Genomic DNA, 17,218 nt, shown 5'->3' on the forward strand with positions numbered 1-17,218 from the left:
CGTGAAAATCGTAGAAATGTTCCTTTCACCGTTTTTCTATAGCTTCTTGATTTTATTTTTGTGCCTACGAGAAAAAATAAGATTATTTCTTAACGATATTTTGTCGACAATGATGACTATTTATTGTTTAATACATTTACTGTTATTAATGTATTTCTATCCCTTTTATAGAATTATACATTCTTTAAATTTGATATTTTTTTATTTTAAGCGATAACTTTTCTCCTAACATACTGTTCGTTGCTTCTTTCTGGCTTTCGAAAGGATTGTATCAAAATATAAGAGGAAGAACACGCCTCGGTTACATTGCAAACACGACTTAGATTCTTAGATAATTGGAACGACGCATCAATAGAAGTTGAAACGTTTCACTATCAAATCGACTACCAAACCCATCAAAATGAAAGGCAGTTGCCTTTCATAGAATTAACTTCAGCGTTTATTAAAATAGAGATGATGATTACAGATATCTATTTATTATCGAAACATTTCAATTCTAATCTTCTATCTATAGTACATTTTAATGCACATTACAGATCCATAATTTCTAGATGATAGAAATTCTAGGTTTGTATGTCATTCGAACGACGTTTGAGCAGACCGCTACAATATAATGTTTCAATAAAACGAAACGTGACATGGAAGAAACGAACGAAGTAAATACTGAGAGACGGAAGAGAGAAAACCGAAGCTCGTTAACGTTCTCTTGATTCGCCGGCAAACTCGCGGTCCGATGGGCGGTAGTTTTTTCCCGAAGATATCTCGCGGCAGTCACGACGTTGAAACGACGTCGAATTAATTTGACGGGCCGAAAACGGAAAACAGGGTGAAGGAAACGTTTGTTTGCGAACGGAGCAAACAAACGACCCTGTGTTCGTTCCATTTTGTCAAGGTTTCAACCGGGAAAATTGAAGGGGCGTATAATAAAATGGCACAACCGCAGCCTTCGACCGTAAAAATATCGTTCGCAGAAATTCCGAATGTTAATTTGACGATACTGATTGGTGCGTCGAGTGTGATATGTTTGGAAAAATTTGTGAAATTCTGGACGACGATACTATCAAGAAAAAAACATTCTTTTGTATTATGTTGGTGAGTATGTATCGTTAGTGTATTAGAAGGAATGCAATATTTTATATTTTTTTCTGTTGTTTGAAACAAGCAAGTCGAAGTTCTGAGAAAATGTGAAGTTACTTCCGTTCAGTTTGAGAATTTAATACTTAGGATATTTCAGGATCTGATATTTACAATTATATATATTTCATTGACATTGTTGGGCCAGTTTATAGAGTTGATACATAATTATGATATAGGAACATAGAAGCAACACAATTTTCAAGATTTTCAACGGAAATCTTCTATCCAGATATATGCAATTAATTGAAAATGGAAAAAACTGGATAACTAGTTTTCAAGCAACGTCTAAATGACTGCTTAATAGCATATCTTATCTTCATCGCACTAAATTCAACCATAAATTCAAACCAGTTTTGAAATAAAAACAAAGAGGAAGAAACAATAAACAGACCACTAAAACAAACCTCTTGCACAGAGAATAGCAACACGAGTTCCTCCATAAATCCGTCTTATCAATACAATCCTCTTTCATTTATAATCGCCGAACCACTTCAACTTCAGTATCTCTCATTCAAACATTATGTTGAAAGGCTGATGGTGAACGGTAAAACCAAACGACGAGACTAGTTGTGACTTGCGATAAATGAACGATTCGCGTAAGCGAGTGTACAAAATTTAAATATAGATACTGAAGATTATGCGTTTTAATCCGTCAAACCCGCAAATTTTCCGCGGACGAACGTTTCTTCGTCTTCACGTGAAAAGATTCAAAATAACGGCAAACGCGAGGGCGAAGAAAGAGAAATAAAGAGAGAGAAAAGGATGAGATCGTCTAGATGAAATTAAAACGGAACGCAGGAACATCACGGAGAGCAAAACTTGGAAAAGCGGCTGCTGGATAGAAATGTTAGCGGAAGAACGCGGAGCCAAAATTACACGGCGCTTCCGGCGGCCGCGCGAGCACCGCGCCGGTGATATCGTAATGAAAACTCCTAACTACGCTAACTTCTCGCCTTTAAAGTTGCTCGCCCACGCCGTGAGTAAATCTTTCTGCGAGGTTACTTAATACGACGCGACAATGCAGAACAGGGACGATGTTCCGTGACTTTCTTTTACGTTGCTGTATGATTTTTCTGTTTAAATGCTCGGCCAGTCATCGTTTCGTACACCTTTAACAACACTGTGATATTTCATTAATTTTTGATATCGTTCAGAACTGTTTGCTCTGTTCCATTCGTTCCCGTATTCGCAATTCATTCAGTTATTACCCTTTAAATGGTGTTGTTGTTGTTGTTATGTCTACGGCTATATGTTATACGCAATTTTATATATTATTCGTGCCATTCAATATAAAAATTGATGTAATTTCTTGTCCACGAGGGGTACAAGTTTTAAAACTAAAACTACCAGGACAGGCAAAGCAACCGATACATAATTATTTATAGAAATTTTATAAATTAACAGCGGTGTATTTTGATAGATTTAAAAATGGATAGAAAATGGTTCATTCTTCTCTTTGCGTTATATATTTTTTCATACACCTTTCATTTTGATTCCTTTCACACACGTTTTATAGTTTACTCGTACTGTAAATTACAACTTTTCTGAAAGCAGTCTATTTTTTAACAAGCGACGCATCCGAATTTCGATTTTGATACCGCTTCTTCTTCGTAAAAACACGACGTTGTTTCAAAAGTTCTTGAAACATGAATGTGGCGATATTATGAATGCCGGCGAAGCTCGTCGCGTGTGTCGGATAAAATGAAGGAGAAAGAGTGACGCGGTTACATGCGGAAAACCGATGTGGAGTTTTGGATTACGAGAGAGTATACGTTTACTTACGTCGGTGCAATTTCGTAGTGAGATAATGAGAGGCCTCAGAGGGGTCAACGAGAGGGAGCGCGGAGTCGAAATATAAAAGAGCAAGAATGAAAAGCGAGTGTAAAGAGCAACGAGTTAGCATCACCGTTTCAAATTAAATATTACAGTTTGATACGAACTCATGTATCTCTTCAGGATCTCCATTTACTATTTTCTCATCACAATCTCTTCGAATCCTTTCGTAATTGGAAGACCACGTTTATCGATCTCTTCGTACCTATTGTTTACCCTCCATCGACATGCAATCGAAAATATGAAAACCTAAATATTCAAACACTTGTCCACATCTTTTATGAATACACCATGTGTTATACGAAATATTTTGAAATTTCACTCGCTCTATTATGAGATTCAAGAATTACGGTTATGTTGGCAAAATTTAAAACATGTCTGAAATTATACATAGAAGTTGGAAAATATTTAGGGCAAGTATATATTTTCTAAAGATTACAAACATTCAATTATTTATTATATTAAAAAGCGTCAACAGTGAATGAGGCCGTACCTAACATTTATTATATGCTTAACACGACTCTTTATGCTATGTACTAATTTTTTTTCAAATATATATTTATTATAATAAAATAATATGAAACAAAAGATGTTGTGCATCTATTATTTCCTTATAAAACGAAAGAAAGTTTTGGGACAACCTAATACAATAAAAATATTATGTAATTTCCACATATATACCAATGAAATCCCAAAATGTTCTATACAACACATGCAATATGGATATGAAAGTTCCTGTGAAAAGTATCCAAATAGTTTCAGGAGCCAGTGTAACTTTTAATCGTCCGGAATGAAGCGTTTCAACATACACTCGAACAAAAGCAACTCTCGGAGTCATTTGAACCGGAAAATATTGTGACCCTCCACAAGCGCAGATAAGTCGATAATAAATTCCACGGCGGACGTACTATTACTTAAGAGCTTGCATTTCGCATGCCCGAATTGCGTCGAAACCGATGGTTCGTTCGGTCGCTGCTGACTGCGCAAAGTCTCCGTTATGGAGATCTCCCTACTTCCTCCCTCCCTCCCTCTCTCTCTCTCTGTCTCTTCAAAGAATAAAGGAAAATTTACGGTTATTATGGACGGACAAATAAACGCAATCGCGCGAAGAATTACGACACGGCGAAATTTTCGCAAAAGTTTGAATCGACGATTCGCGAAACGATTCGGGATACGATCCATCCTTGCACGACTTGCACGTGGAAAAACGTCGTCCTCGCGCGTTCGCAAATCGTCGTCGTCCCGTGGCACAACGACTCCTTCATGAATTCTTCATGAACCCCACGGATTTACTTATTAAATGCACGACGTTCTTGCTTGGCGGTAATTTACCACCGATTTTCCAGGATATTCATTCCTTTGAGAACGATCGCTGTTTTCGCTGATTGTTTGAGGTAAACAACGCGACAAATCGATCTTCTCCCTTGGGATCGTGTAATTTCCAATTTAACTTAATATTATTTAACGAAATTTTTAAAAGGATTTTTATTTGAAGAATTTATGAGGTTAATTTACTAGCATCTACTGCGCGGATTTTTATACGTAAACAGTTCATTATATTTCCTTTTAGTTCGATTATTCCGAGTATTATCTTTTATTTATTTTTAAAATCTAAATTAAGATCGCTGTAACAATACATTATGAGTTCTTACCCTGTTCCTTAGTGTAAAGAGATTGAATGTTTAATTGTCTTTCGTGACTTTAATTTCTTAAAATGCTAAAGAATTTGAAAATTCTTATAGATTACAATATACTCTAAAGTATATCTATCCTGACGTACGAAAATTCATATCGTAGAGAACAACAATATTTTGTATTTAACGGTTGAGTAATACTTACACTGAGTAGCCAACAGTGAATAGCCAAAAAGATTTTTAGTATCATTTTCAAAATTGAAATTAAGAATCATATTTACTTGTTCGACCGTTTCGCGGGCAGACGCGTTATATTTATATTTCCTCATTTTTATATATTATATTATTAGTTGAAAGCAACGCATCATACATCTGAGAATTTGCGGCCAGTTAGCAAAACAAGGCTTAATGGCCTGCGAGCCGAGAGTAGTGGAAGGGATAATGGTCGTCAGTTGACGAAACAACTCGAGAGTATTTATACAGATTCATTAAGGTATTTCCTGCTTGAGCAAGTGAAGTGTCTTCTGTGACGGTGACATTTATAAGGAACTAGTGATGGGTGCTGGTAGCCCCCTACCGACGGTTGCTCGAGGGTGAAAATGGCCTTTGAATATTGTACATGACAAAAACCCGCTTTCTCCGTATTTTACCAGAATGAATTATTGTTCTAATCCATCGAATTACACTATTGAATACTATTATTATACTATTGAACTAATCCATAGGGTTATTACTCCAAGGAACGTTTCAACTTGAAAAATGTTTGTAGTAATAAGGGCTTCAACAGTAAAGTAAGAAATGCTAAATCTTATAACGATTCCTTAGAATTATTACGAGTCCGAATAAGTATGTTTGTACAGATGGTGGCAATCTTGCCCGAGGGATGGATTATAGTTTGTAGTAGGATCATAGGACGCAACATTACTGTTTCACGAAGAATTTGAATTTTCAATATGTTCTTAAATTACAAAGGAAGAAATCTGATTTAGTAATAGTATCGTTATCTGTATTTCTATTTGCGTTAGAACAATTGCGGAAGTATCGAACGTGGCTGAAAGTATGCTTCGCCAAGGAAATAATCGGGAAAAATAACGAGGTCCTGTAATCCGCGTGGCGGAGAACGATTCTCAAAGAACGCTTGATAAATGCGCCGCTGGTAAAAAGGGGGGAAACTCATTGTAGCGACATGGTTGGGACTGGTTTACAGCGTGACTGACCGAGCATCATAAAACGGGCGGTGGAGCCACGCGTAAATCGTACGTAAAACGATGCCTGTTATCAACGTCCGTCATGTTCCTTATCACTGAGCGTTCGAGGGTCCGACATTGGAAATGCGGCCAACATGAAACCCGAATTACCATATGAATTGCAATGCCTTATTTTAAGGACTGCGATATTACAAGAATTTCAAAGAAAGATATGTTAACGCGTTTTTAGGAATGTTAGAAGATTCTTAGGAAAGTTCAATAATCTTGCAAATGGGTTCAAATCTTTTAGGTTTTGCGAATTCTAAGGGATTTGGAGAATTACTACAGCTTACACGATCCACAGGATTGCTAATATAACAAGGTGTATCTAAAGAATTTCAAAAATCGTTCGAGTTCTAAACATAGGTTTTCAATACGGCGATCTGAAAATCCAAGGTTATCGAAAGGTATCAGGATTCATAAGAATTTCCGCGAAACTCTTCGTAATCTCTACACACTCCTATTGTAATTCTTGAGATCCTCGAAATCTACAAGACTTTGGATATACCTTTTCCCTGAAACTCTATGAAATCCTTTAGAACCGCAAAAAAAAAAAAAAAAAAAAAACTAAAATTCCCAAATTCCATTTCTCTACTTGTACAATTCTTATATTTCACGAAACCTATCGAGTTTCCTCACTCTACTTTTATATGCAATTTTCGTCCCTCGAATGTAAAAGTACACCTCTATCATATTTCCACATTTCAGAAGTCAAAAAACTTGGAGAACTTGGTTCGAACAGATCATCCGCTGTGAGCGTCAAAAACAAAAGAGCGTCCTGACTATGCAGAAATGAAAGTGCGCGGAACACAACGGATCCCGCGACTCGGTGGAAAAGCCGTTTCCAGCGGAATAATTAGATTCAAGGCCGAGCGGAACAATGCCTCGCCCACTTAGGGACGCGGCGCCGCGCGCGCCTTGCCCTGTTGCGCGTACTATTTTACTTTATGCATTGCCTGTTGGTCCCGTGCAGCCAGATGCTTCCTCGTTTCCTTCCATTTTCCCGGTTTTCACGCATACTGAGTAATCGGCCTCATAGTCGCGTCTCCAATTCGGTCCTGGTTGGGACGGTTTGTCTAGGTGACTCAGGGAGGGAAACTCGCTCAAATTGTATTGGGGAAATGGAACAGAGGAGGAAGACAAGGAGTTGGTACGTCTGTTTAGCGACAGAAGAGGAGGGTTGTATTTGCATATGAAGTTTATCATTTATACAAAGCGTGTCTCATTGTGTTTGATCAGCTCCTATGCGAATATCTGTGTTTCGGGGATTGTTTCAAGTGAGATTTTGTTGTCTTAATACTAGCTTCCGACTGTTTCTTGGTAGATGATCGACCGGTGGTTCCAGATTTTCTTGGAAGATGTTTACTAAAATGGATGATCACATAAATGCTGTCTTACTTGTTCTACCCAATAGAATAGTAATTTATAATGAATCGTATATAAAAAAGCTTTATCATTAAATTGGGACTTTCATTTACATATGGACAACAAAATAGCATATTGCTTTCTTTATACATAACGTTTGAAAATAAATTTTTTATAATCGAAAATGCGGCGTGTTGAAGACGCCACTATATAAGTAGAAACGAACGACGTGGCCAAGCTAAAGACATCTTAAACAAAAGAGGTGCGACCGCCTGTGAATAGAAACGGATGACAAAGTCAGACCAAAGTCACAGTCGGTGCATGGAAGAGACGCTTATCAGACCATACTCGATGAAACTAACAGTTATAGAATAACAATGATACAGATATATAATTTATAAGCTGATAGTTATAGCACATTGGAATTTTGTGCAGATTTTAATTATTGCTTTGTATTCAAGACACAAAAGCATTTTCCTCTTATAAAAAAGACAATGCTCTAAACTGACAAGATTTTTTGCTCAAACGACGTTTCAAGTAACCAAATCATTCACACTATAAGCTTGAGATGATAATTATTGAAACATACGCCCTAGTTCCTCGAAGATGCACAGATTAAATCAACCAACGACATCACCGCAAAAGAAGGTTAAAAAGAGGGAAGGTTAAAATTGAAATGTGACCACGATGAAAGCGGATCAATTTTTTCTGTCACTTTAAACAATCCGTTTCGGGTCTCAAGAGTCCTAGCAAATCCACTTATTTCAAGTCTTCCCGGTGCCTCATCGTTCGAAACAATTCCATTCTCTTCTTCTACATTTCCTTTTTTCCGCCTTGATTTTCATCCGTTCCTCTCCTCAAGGCTGCTGAGCATGCGAAATTTCGAGCGTCAGGCGAATAGAATCGTGGCAAACAGATCGAAACAGGGGGATGGGGAGGGCAAAAGATGAGAGAAAAGAGGAGAAGCAACAAAAGAGGAGAATCCGATCGCTCGAATCACCGACAAATATGAGTGCCTGGAGCGTTCCGGAGGGAGTCATCGACCGTCTAAGATTTCTCGATTTTCGTCTTCTTCCTGCCTGGATTCAGCTACGTAATATCTCCCAGGACAAATTTCGAGGAATAATAGAAAATGTCTGGACACAATGTTGGGACAATTTTCCTAACTGAGCGACTCCGATACGCGATAATTTATGGCTACGAATTTTCTATATAAATAATTCTTGCAACAGATGGATTAATCCATACAAGCAATTGTTAAAATACGTTAATTGGCCTCTCAACATGGCGAATTACTTATACAGGATCATTTCCTTGCTACTGTACGATCCAAGTTAATATTTGTATCCATCGACGCATTTGTCTTTAGATCTTAAATAAATGGAAAATTCAGTGAGTGAAAAAGGAGCTGAGACGTAGTCTGACTTAACGAGACCATTAATTTATGTTCGTACTTCAGAGCGGTTGGTTTTCAACAGTACATACGAATCTTTCATTGTCGTAATTCAGACAAATTACACATTGCTGATGATTATCTATTCTATTGTAACAGTAAACACCACTATTTATCAATACTTGAACACTCTGCTCAGTATATTCAATTTCTGCTTCAGTTCGATAGAAAAACTAGATTCTAAAAATATCAGTAACATTTAACACGACTGCCACGATAATTTATTGCACGGGATATTAACAGTCCATTTAATAAATGTTTCCTTTGCATTAGCATCTAAAACGCGTAGAAATGACATGGAAATCGGAGAGTCTAAACGAAATAAGCGCGTAACGAGGTGATGCTCGTTTTTGATACTCAATACACACCTCTCAAATTATGCCAGCGTTGGTTATCGTTGGCATCTTACACCAGTTAAACGCGTTAGGAGTAACCAGGCAGCGAGGCCGTGATATACGACCGAACCGCAGTTTTCTCCTAGCGAGACGAACGAGCACTACCGCGGAAGAAAGCCAGGAAGCTATGCAAATCGAGAAAACGACCGTGAGATGGATTAGCTGGACGTCAGGTGGACTAATGGATATTAGAATCCTGGCGGGGGATTAAGGAGGTACGTATTTCCCCGCGGTTCCTGCCACGGTTCCCTCTGCGATCGATGAACTTGGTAAAATATATGGTATTACTCGAGCGTTATTCATTCTAAATCGATATTCCGTTAATTTTGACGATGGTTAATCTGGTTGATATTTGAACCTTCGGTGGGTTGGTAATCGAAAGATCGATAAGATCGATGATTGATCGACAAGGACGGATTCCTCGTTGATTAAATTTCAACGGGACACGATAGAAGGTAGAGGACTGTGCTCTTTTGACTAGCGTCAAACGCCGCTTTAAGCAATCTAACTTTCAAATTGCGTGACCCCGACAGACATCCGCGCACGATTTAAACGCGACGATTTCTTCCTTGCGCAACGTCGTCGGGGAGATCTCATCCCGTGAACCGAACTTCCAGCCACACAGCGATTCTCTTGAAAAGTTTACCGCCACTCCGGCTATTGTCTGCCAGACTACGTCAAGAGCGTCTACACGTCAGAAGATCCTCGCGAGTTCTACTCGAATCAAGCGGACCATGCTCGGATCCCGCACAGAAGTCTACTCTCGGGCGTCATCGCCAAGCAGAATATTTCCAGATGCATGGAATATCACCATTCCTTTTTCATCTTACTTGACGCTATCACAATCGGCGTCGGATGGATGTCAACTAGGTATTACCGTACAATTACTGTTACTAAATTTAGTAAAAATCTCTTACAAATTTAGGAAAATGATTTGCAGCATACCACACGAAGATAAGTTATAAAATAAAGATAAAGTTACTGAACATTCTATAAGCATAACAGAAACTATACAGGAGAAATATAATAAGTTAATTTGTACTGATTCTCTGACTTTTATGTCTGATTTGATGAACAAAAAGAAGTTTAATATAAAGCAGCTGCAGACAGGAATAACCCGATAGATTTAAAGAGATATATTTAATTCCAAAATCAAATGAAAAACGTACGAATGATTGTGAATGCCGAATTGAATTAAAAATTTCTTATTACGTTCTTTTAGCCGAACACTAACAAAAATTACGCTTAAAGCTAACCAGTCATCATGGTGTTAATACATATTTAAGTACCCGAGAGAAAAAATTACTTCAAGTATCAGAACGATTACTGTGAAAAGTAAACAAAAACGCGATGGAATGGATGAAATACATGGAGGACAGAGTTTCGATACGATACAACATTTTCTTTACGCACTCTCGATTAATTCGAAAGCAGATTGCATCGAGGCGCATCCACTTTCACTGCGAACCCCGAGAGAAGAAATTACGACGGTGGCCGTAAACTGCCGCCGCCAGGCATGCGCGCTCGCCAGATTTAATTAAATATTTGCACTCGGTTTAATCTTGCCTCAGCCGTTCCTTCTTCGCTTCGGCTTCTTCTCTCGATTTGCTGTCGCTCTTATCCTCTCCCCGGCCGGAGCAGCTTCCTTTCATCGTTCACGAATAAATCAGTTCCGACGATTTGCATCGAAATAATCAGCCTCGTTCCTGATCGCGATATCCAATCGATGTTTAAAGAGAAAGAGACAACGAGACAGGTCTTTCAGTTCTTCTTTGTTCGTAGCTACACAGAAAACTGTGTTTCAAGTTCAAGGATCGTGTTATCTAATCACGCTCTCGCGATAGTGATTCAGAGTTAATTTGCTGTGATCGAGTGCTTCTTTTCTTACGAGCTTCCTTCTTTATTAAAAGACCTGTATTTTATATATTTGCAACATCATCTGAAATAATTGGAGAATTCCGCAATACTATTGTGCTATCAATACAAAGAATATTCGGACAATAACATAAATTCGCGTGAATGATTCTCCAATTATTTCGAAGTTCGTTAAATCACTAACGAGCCAACGATTGATAGCATATTACCCAAAACTGATCCAAGTCCGATTCATAGAAAGCAGATTGTAATCCAATATGAATTTACCTGGAACACAAAGAGAAAGCGGTTTATTATAAACAATTCTCTCACGGACGCACGTGGGAATGCTATTATGGAACGCGTAACCATTATTACAGCCTACATTACAGATAAGATCTTTATATTCGATCATATCTACGATAGTTTCTTTATCGAATAACACTTTCAATCCCTTCTTTCGATCCTCCATCTTTAAATCTCTACGGGTAATTGGGCAAGCGTATTTTCGCACTTTCCGTAGACAAGCCGAATCGTTTGTGTCCGCGCCTAACTTCTTTACTCTTCCAAGCTTTGGAAAAATTTGAAATGCTTATCGGAGCATTTTATTACGTTATATGATCAGTCTTTAAGTTAAACAAGCAAAAGATTTTTTCAAGAAAAATAGATTACAAGTTAAATCTTGCTTCAAACGTAAATAATCCAGACTGCCCTACGAAAGGTTAAAAGAGATTCCTCCGTAAATCTCTAAATCCGTAAATCGATCTTTTAGCGTAGAAATAAATATATAATAGAAATGTAATATATAAAATAGAAATAAATATCACGCTTTGAACACAGTCGATTCCTGACAACAAACTAGCATCGCAAACTTCTCGCGAAATTTCCTCTTCGAGGCACGATTTCTCCGCGGTGAGATTTAACGCTAATCTAGTCGTTCAGAACGCTAGATGTACAACTTTTCGCCGGATTAAGTCTGGTAACGTAATCTATTATGACGCAGGGGACGCGAATGCGAATTACCAGGATGTTCAATTACACAGATTCTCATTATTGTTTCACGACAAGGTTGTTCACGGCCGCGTTTGCAGACGGGGACAGAAACGAAAGAGAGCTCGACGACGGCAATTAGAGGCGATTCGAGGCGGATAACGAGATCGTAACCGAACGAGCCACACCGTGAAACAACGTATTCGAATTTTAAGGGGCTATTAATTCGCTGGATGCTCGCGTCGTTAAAATGCTTAACGCGATATGTCGAATGTAATGGAACGTCGCGGCTTAATTAACGGCGATATCAGTTTGATAATTGCTCGACATCCACTTTCGCGGTTTTGCTTCACCTTTTTCAAGTGATTATACGTATGTATAGGTTATACGTATATGGGATCGAATGGAATTATATAGCCGACGATTAACGAAATTTCGTGTTTTACTTGATTCGTGTTCGAGAGGTAATGAATAATGGATTTGGATGGAGGCGTTGCCGGTGGAAACGCGTCGACAGGAATATCTTGGCCTTCGACCGTGAAAGGTTAACGCGTTAGGTTTGGTACGCTTTCGACTTGCACAAGAATTGCGACATGCATCCCTCTGTTTTTCTTCTTGTTGCGCTGAATCGTCTGACAACGATAAGTTAAATTTGCTCATTCGCTTTTATTGAAATATGTAGGCAAACCGTTTAGTTTCAGGATAATACGAATGTTATTCATTAACGAAAGAGGGTATATATCATTTAAAATCTAATCTAAATATGTACATACGTGTAAACGCAAGAGAATAATTAAGTATTCCGTAGAAATATTTATACGGCTTTATCCGGGAGATAAATTATACGACGAAGGAGATAAGATGCGAGAAGACGTAAATATTACGTAAAAGACTTCCAAATTTAGCTGAGAAACGTATTACTATATCAAAAACATACATGTAATTCCACGTTCAAGGCTCTTGCTTTGAATTTTTAAGAAACGCGTATTGCAATGCTACAGTTACTAGAACCTCAGATCCCGAAGATTGCAGATAGTAAAATATATAGTACACCGAGGTTTCTAACTCGAATCGAAAATTTTTCAAGCCACGATACGATTTATTTTTCGAAAGAAGATATAATGCGCTCGTAAAAAATAATTTGCTAATATACAGCGTATACGTTGCAGTAGAATTCCATTTATCTGATTTCGATTTATTATCGGAAAATGAATAATTTCCATAACTGCGGTTTATCGATTCTCCCTATTATCCATGATTTTTCGTACATATAACAGAATCCAATCACCGGGAAGTCACTTAATCAAACACTAACTAAAGCTTCGTTTCAATGCATCTGCTCTTAGTTACCGAAAAGTCGAAACACTCAAGAAAACTGATGTTTATTATGCTATTCATTTTTGTTTCGTTTCATTCAATTTAAAATATTTAGTCATTGCTTTTTAACATCCTGTATAGCCTTAAAAAATCACTGAGAACTTCAAATATTCTAAAATATTTTGAAAAATAAGATAAGAAAATACTAAAGTCGTTTTATGTAAATAAGAAGGATAAAAATTCGTTACAGTAATCGATTTTCTGTTGTATATATGATATAGTATAAAACACCAACTATAAAAGGGTTAACAATTTACAGTACCATAAATTAAAATAAATTTTAAAAGCTTCTATTACTTAAAAGCACCACAACGAATTTCGATATCCCTGCTAAACTATACGTTTCGTCAGTAGCAAGTTAGTTATCGGAGGCTCGCGAGCCGCAAAAACATAGGCATCGCTTGCGAAAGCGTTAATAAAGTGGGTGACATTAGTGTGTTTTCGACGCATCACGATCCGGAGGTGAAGCGTGTCGTGCAAAAATAAAAAAACGTCGTTGTCGACGTTGCTTCGCGATGTAAAAGAGTGTTTGTCCATTAGCGTCGCAGCGTCGTTACATTTCTCTTAACCATTCGACCAAATGAGCGAAAAGCTGCGTCGCGCAGCTTGAAAAAAGTCAGAAGCGTGTATTCGTCAAAGAGAAACCGACAAGAAGCAAAGAGCGAGAAAAATCAAGAAAGAAAACAGTAAAAAATGAGCACTATCGTTGAATTATCGGTTTTGTTTGCCTCTAAAAAGATGATTTTCACGCATAGTCCATTAAGACGATAATAAACGGCAATTACGCGATGGAGAGTTGAATTCACCAACGAGTTGAACAATTAACCGGAAAGACGGAAGGCAAGCGGTTGAATTCGCGAACGGAAACCAACGTGAAACGTAATTTGGCACAAGAGGATGGTCAGTCTCGCGTGTCGTCAATGTGCGACAGAAAGACGGCCGAGATAACAACGCTGATATGCAAGCGACACTGGTCCAACTCTTGAGAGAACGTTCACCAAATTAGCATTCTGCTCGAAGAAGAAATTTAAACCTGCTCTGAGAGCGCGTAAAAATTACCGTGAAATCGTTTCCAATAAAACTAAAGTGCTTGCTGGAGATATCTCGAACTCGCAGGCGTCCTGTGGTTTCAGATTAACTCCTGCAAGTGTCCAGTAATTAAAATTAGGGTTGATACAGCGGAATGGAGAAGTATTAAATTAGAATTCTATCTTTTTATTTAAACTTCGAAGTTTCAGCAGCGAACGATCATAGTTGTTGTCGTTTGGGTAAGATTTCAATAGGAACTGTTAGAATACAACCATATATTGTCAAGGAAGGATATTGAAATACAAATTACACAAAGTATTGGAAAACCTTGACCGACATATTTTACGACATTATTCTGGGATCTGAAGGCATTATACAAAAAGAAAGACAGTGCGCATCGCATCAACAATTGTCATACATTTCAGTTCTAATTTCCGAAATTTTTTATTTACAAATCCTCTTCTTTCGTTCGTGTTGTTTTATATCTCTTTCTCAAAAAAAAAAAAAAAAATTACAAAGATTGTCAGCACTGATATTAATCGAATTAAAATTGACTTATCTCTATTAACTTTCAATTCAGCAATTATAGATATCACTAGCGAAGTAGAGACACAATTATCAAATCGAAGAGATTAAAGATATTTGCTGTATATCTACAATAGTTTGTATCGTATGCTTCATATAGCGTTTGTATCTTATCTTTTCTACACATTCTTTTGCTGTTATGACATCGTGTAATTTAATAAAGGTATAATAAAATCTACCAAAAACGATTTCATTCACAAGCGTGTTAAATCAAAGGTCAACGTAAATCAATGAGCACGCGGATGCTCGCAGGATCAGCCTGGAAGAAACCCGCTATCGGGAGTGCAACGTTGATCTAGGCTCCACTGAAACGGGTTAGAAAGTACGCGATGGCTTACGTAACGCCGTAAGCGCAAAAGAGTGGCGAAGGAAATCTTCTGGGGTGCCGACCATGTCCTGTCGACTTTGAGAACCACCGTGTGTAGGAAATAAGAAGCGATACAGGCCCGTTCTGGCTGACGTCTGTAGATAAACTTTGCATAGCAATTTAGTTCGCTCTGATGCTTGGTATTCCGCCGTGGCCGCAAGAATACTCTGGCGCGGACAGCGAGTAGTCACACAGCGCCGTGTATACGCTTCAACGCGACGAATTTACACGTACATTTTCAAATAAGTCTGAAAACGTGTAATTCGCTCACGAGCCATCGTATGAGGCGCGCTAATTCTCTAATATCTAGAATATCGGTACGTGCTTCTGTTGCCCGGTACACTTTTACTTCTTTGAGGATAATTAGTAGCCTCGGTGTTGTTGAAGTTGGTTGAACAACGGTACCTTAGATATTAGAGATTCTGGGGATTGCAGATTGACTTTAGAAATTGACTTTAGATAATAGAGATTCTGGGTATTGCAAATTGACTTTAGAAATCTTCTCGTTTTAAACTGTTTAATACTATAATTGCTCGACATGAATATTTCTATGACAGTTACTGTAAATGTAGTCTCGTAAACCAAATTTTGTGTAAGAAATTTTTTGATTATTTAGATATAGTTAAGTTGGGTACATAAATTGATAAAACCGATATTAACTCAACTGTATACAACGATAGAAAGAGGTTTCAAATAGCCATCTTATGGCTTTTCTTTTAGTAAAGTAGTAGTGTTTTTTAGTAGTTCTAGCGAAATTATTAAGAGAATTCTTACATTATTATTAATTTGCTAATTAATAATACTATGATACATGGCAAGTGATACATGTAAGCTATAGACGTCTACGTATGAACAGCTTTTACAATTTTCCAATTCTAATTTTCAAATTTTTTCGAGCAGGATAATTAGATCACTTATACAAGTAATTTATACGATTTAGTTGCTAATAACGTAACGTGGCTACTTCTATTATAAAACGTGTTAATATTACACAAGAAAATCGATTGGCACTGGTAATTCGTAATTTCTGACCTGCCAAATTTCGCTAATAATATTAGTTCAAACGTGTAAGAAGATCTACAATTAAATAAAGGAATTGATAAAAGTGTTGGAGAAAGAACCTAATAGACAGACAGAGGAAAGCAATGTATTTGTTCCGCGCGGTAGTACTCGTTTCTCAAACTTCTGAGTACAGAACTTTCTACCAAGATGAACGAAACTTTCTCGATCTGCTATTTCGTATCTCGAAATCTCACGAACCGTTTTCCCATAAACTCTTTGTGCTCGTTTACTTCACCAAACGCTATATGTCTCCGGTATCTTTCACCCCTCGAATAAATCGGAGACGCTCCGAATTATCCTTTCCACAATGGAAACAAAATCCCAAACTTCGAAAGGGCGCCGTATAGACGGATATCCAGAGGGTAGTTTTCATATAGCGGGCAACGAATGGGTCATGCGATGAAATTCAAAAAGGTCAATCCATCGTTGAAAAAAAAGAAGAGGATGGACGCTATCCGAATGATGGAAGAAGCGGTGGCCTGTACGAGTTGTAAAGGAGAGGCGTGAAAGCGGTCGACGCGAATGAACGAGCGGAAAATGCTGCAGAAACTGTAGAAGGAACACAGCAGATAGATGGAGACGCCTGGAAAATTTCTTGGGACGTCTCGCAGATTTCGTTTCTCGACTGCTTTCTCTTCCCTCGTTCCCGTGTCTCGAGAATCGTCGTAAAAGCAGGTTACTCGTTTCACGGGCGAAGAAAAACGGCCGGAAGACGAAGCTGCACCGAGCCCGCCGACATTCACCCCCTTTACACAGAACACCGAGTTTACACCCTTCCGGACACGAAACCGACCCTCTTTCTTCGACCAGCCTCTCTCAAGGTCTTCTCTCCGAGAAAATCAGCGCCTCGAGAATAAGAGCGTCTTGTTGACAGAGCTTTGGTCGATATT

The 17,218-nt window shown here is 38.1% G+C and overlaps 1 protein-coding gene and 1 long non-coding RNA gene across 6 annotated transcripts in view; one reads left to right on the top strand and one right to left on the bottom strand.

Annotated features, from left to right (window-relative positions):
• The window catches only part of LOC139991003 (uncharacterized), a 327,915-nt gene that overhangs the window by 31,093 nt on the left and 279,604 nt on the right, over window positions 1–17,218 (bottom strand). The gene's annotated exons all lie outside the window — the stretch shown is intronic.
• On the top strand, window positions 7,438–10,078 carry LOC139998058 (uncharacterized). Its single transcript, XR_011803171.1, has 3 exons — window positions 7,438–9,279; window positions 9,736–9,934; window positions 10,005–10,078. It is a non-coding gene; the product is annotated as an uncharacterized lncRNA (long non-coding RNA).

Source organism: Bombus fervidus, chromosome 1 (assembly GCF_041682495.2).
Source record: "Bombus fervidus isolate BK054 chromosome 1, iyBomFerv1, whole genome shotgun sequence".
NCBI lineage: Eukaryota > Metazoa > Arthropoda > Insecta > Hymenoptera > Apidae > Bombus > Bombus fervidus.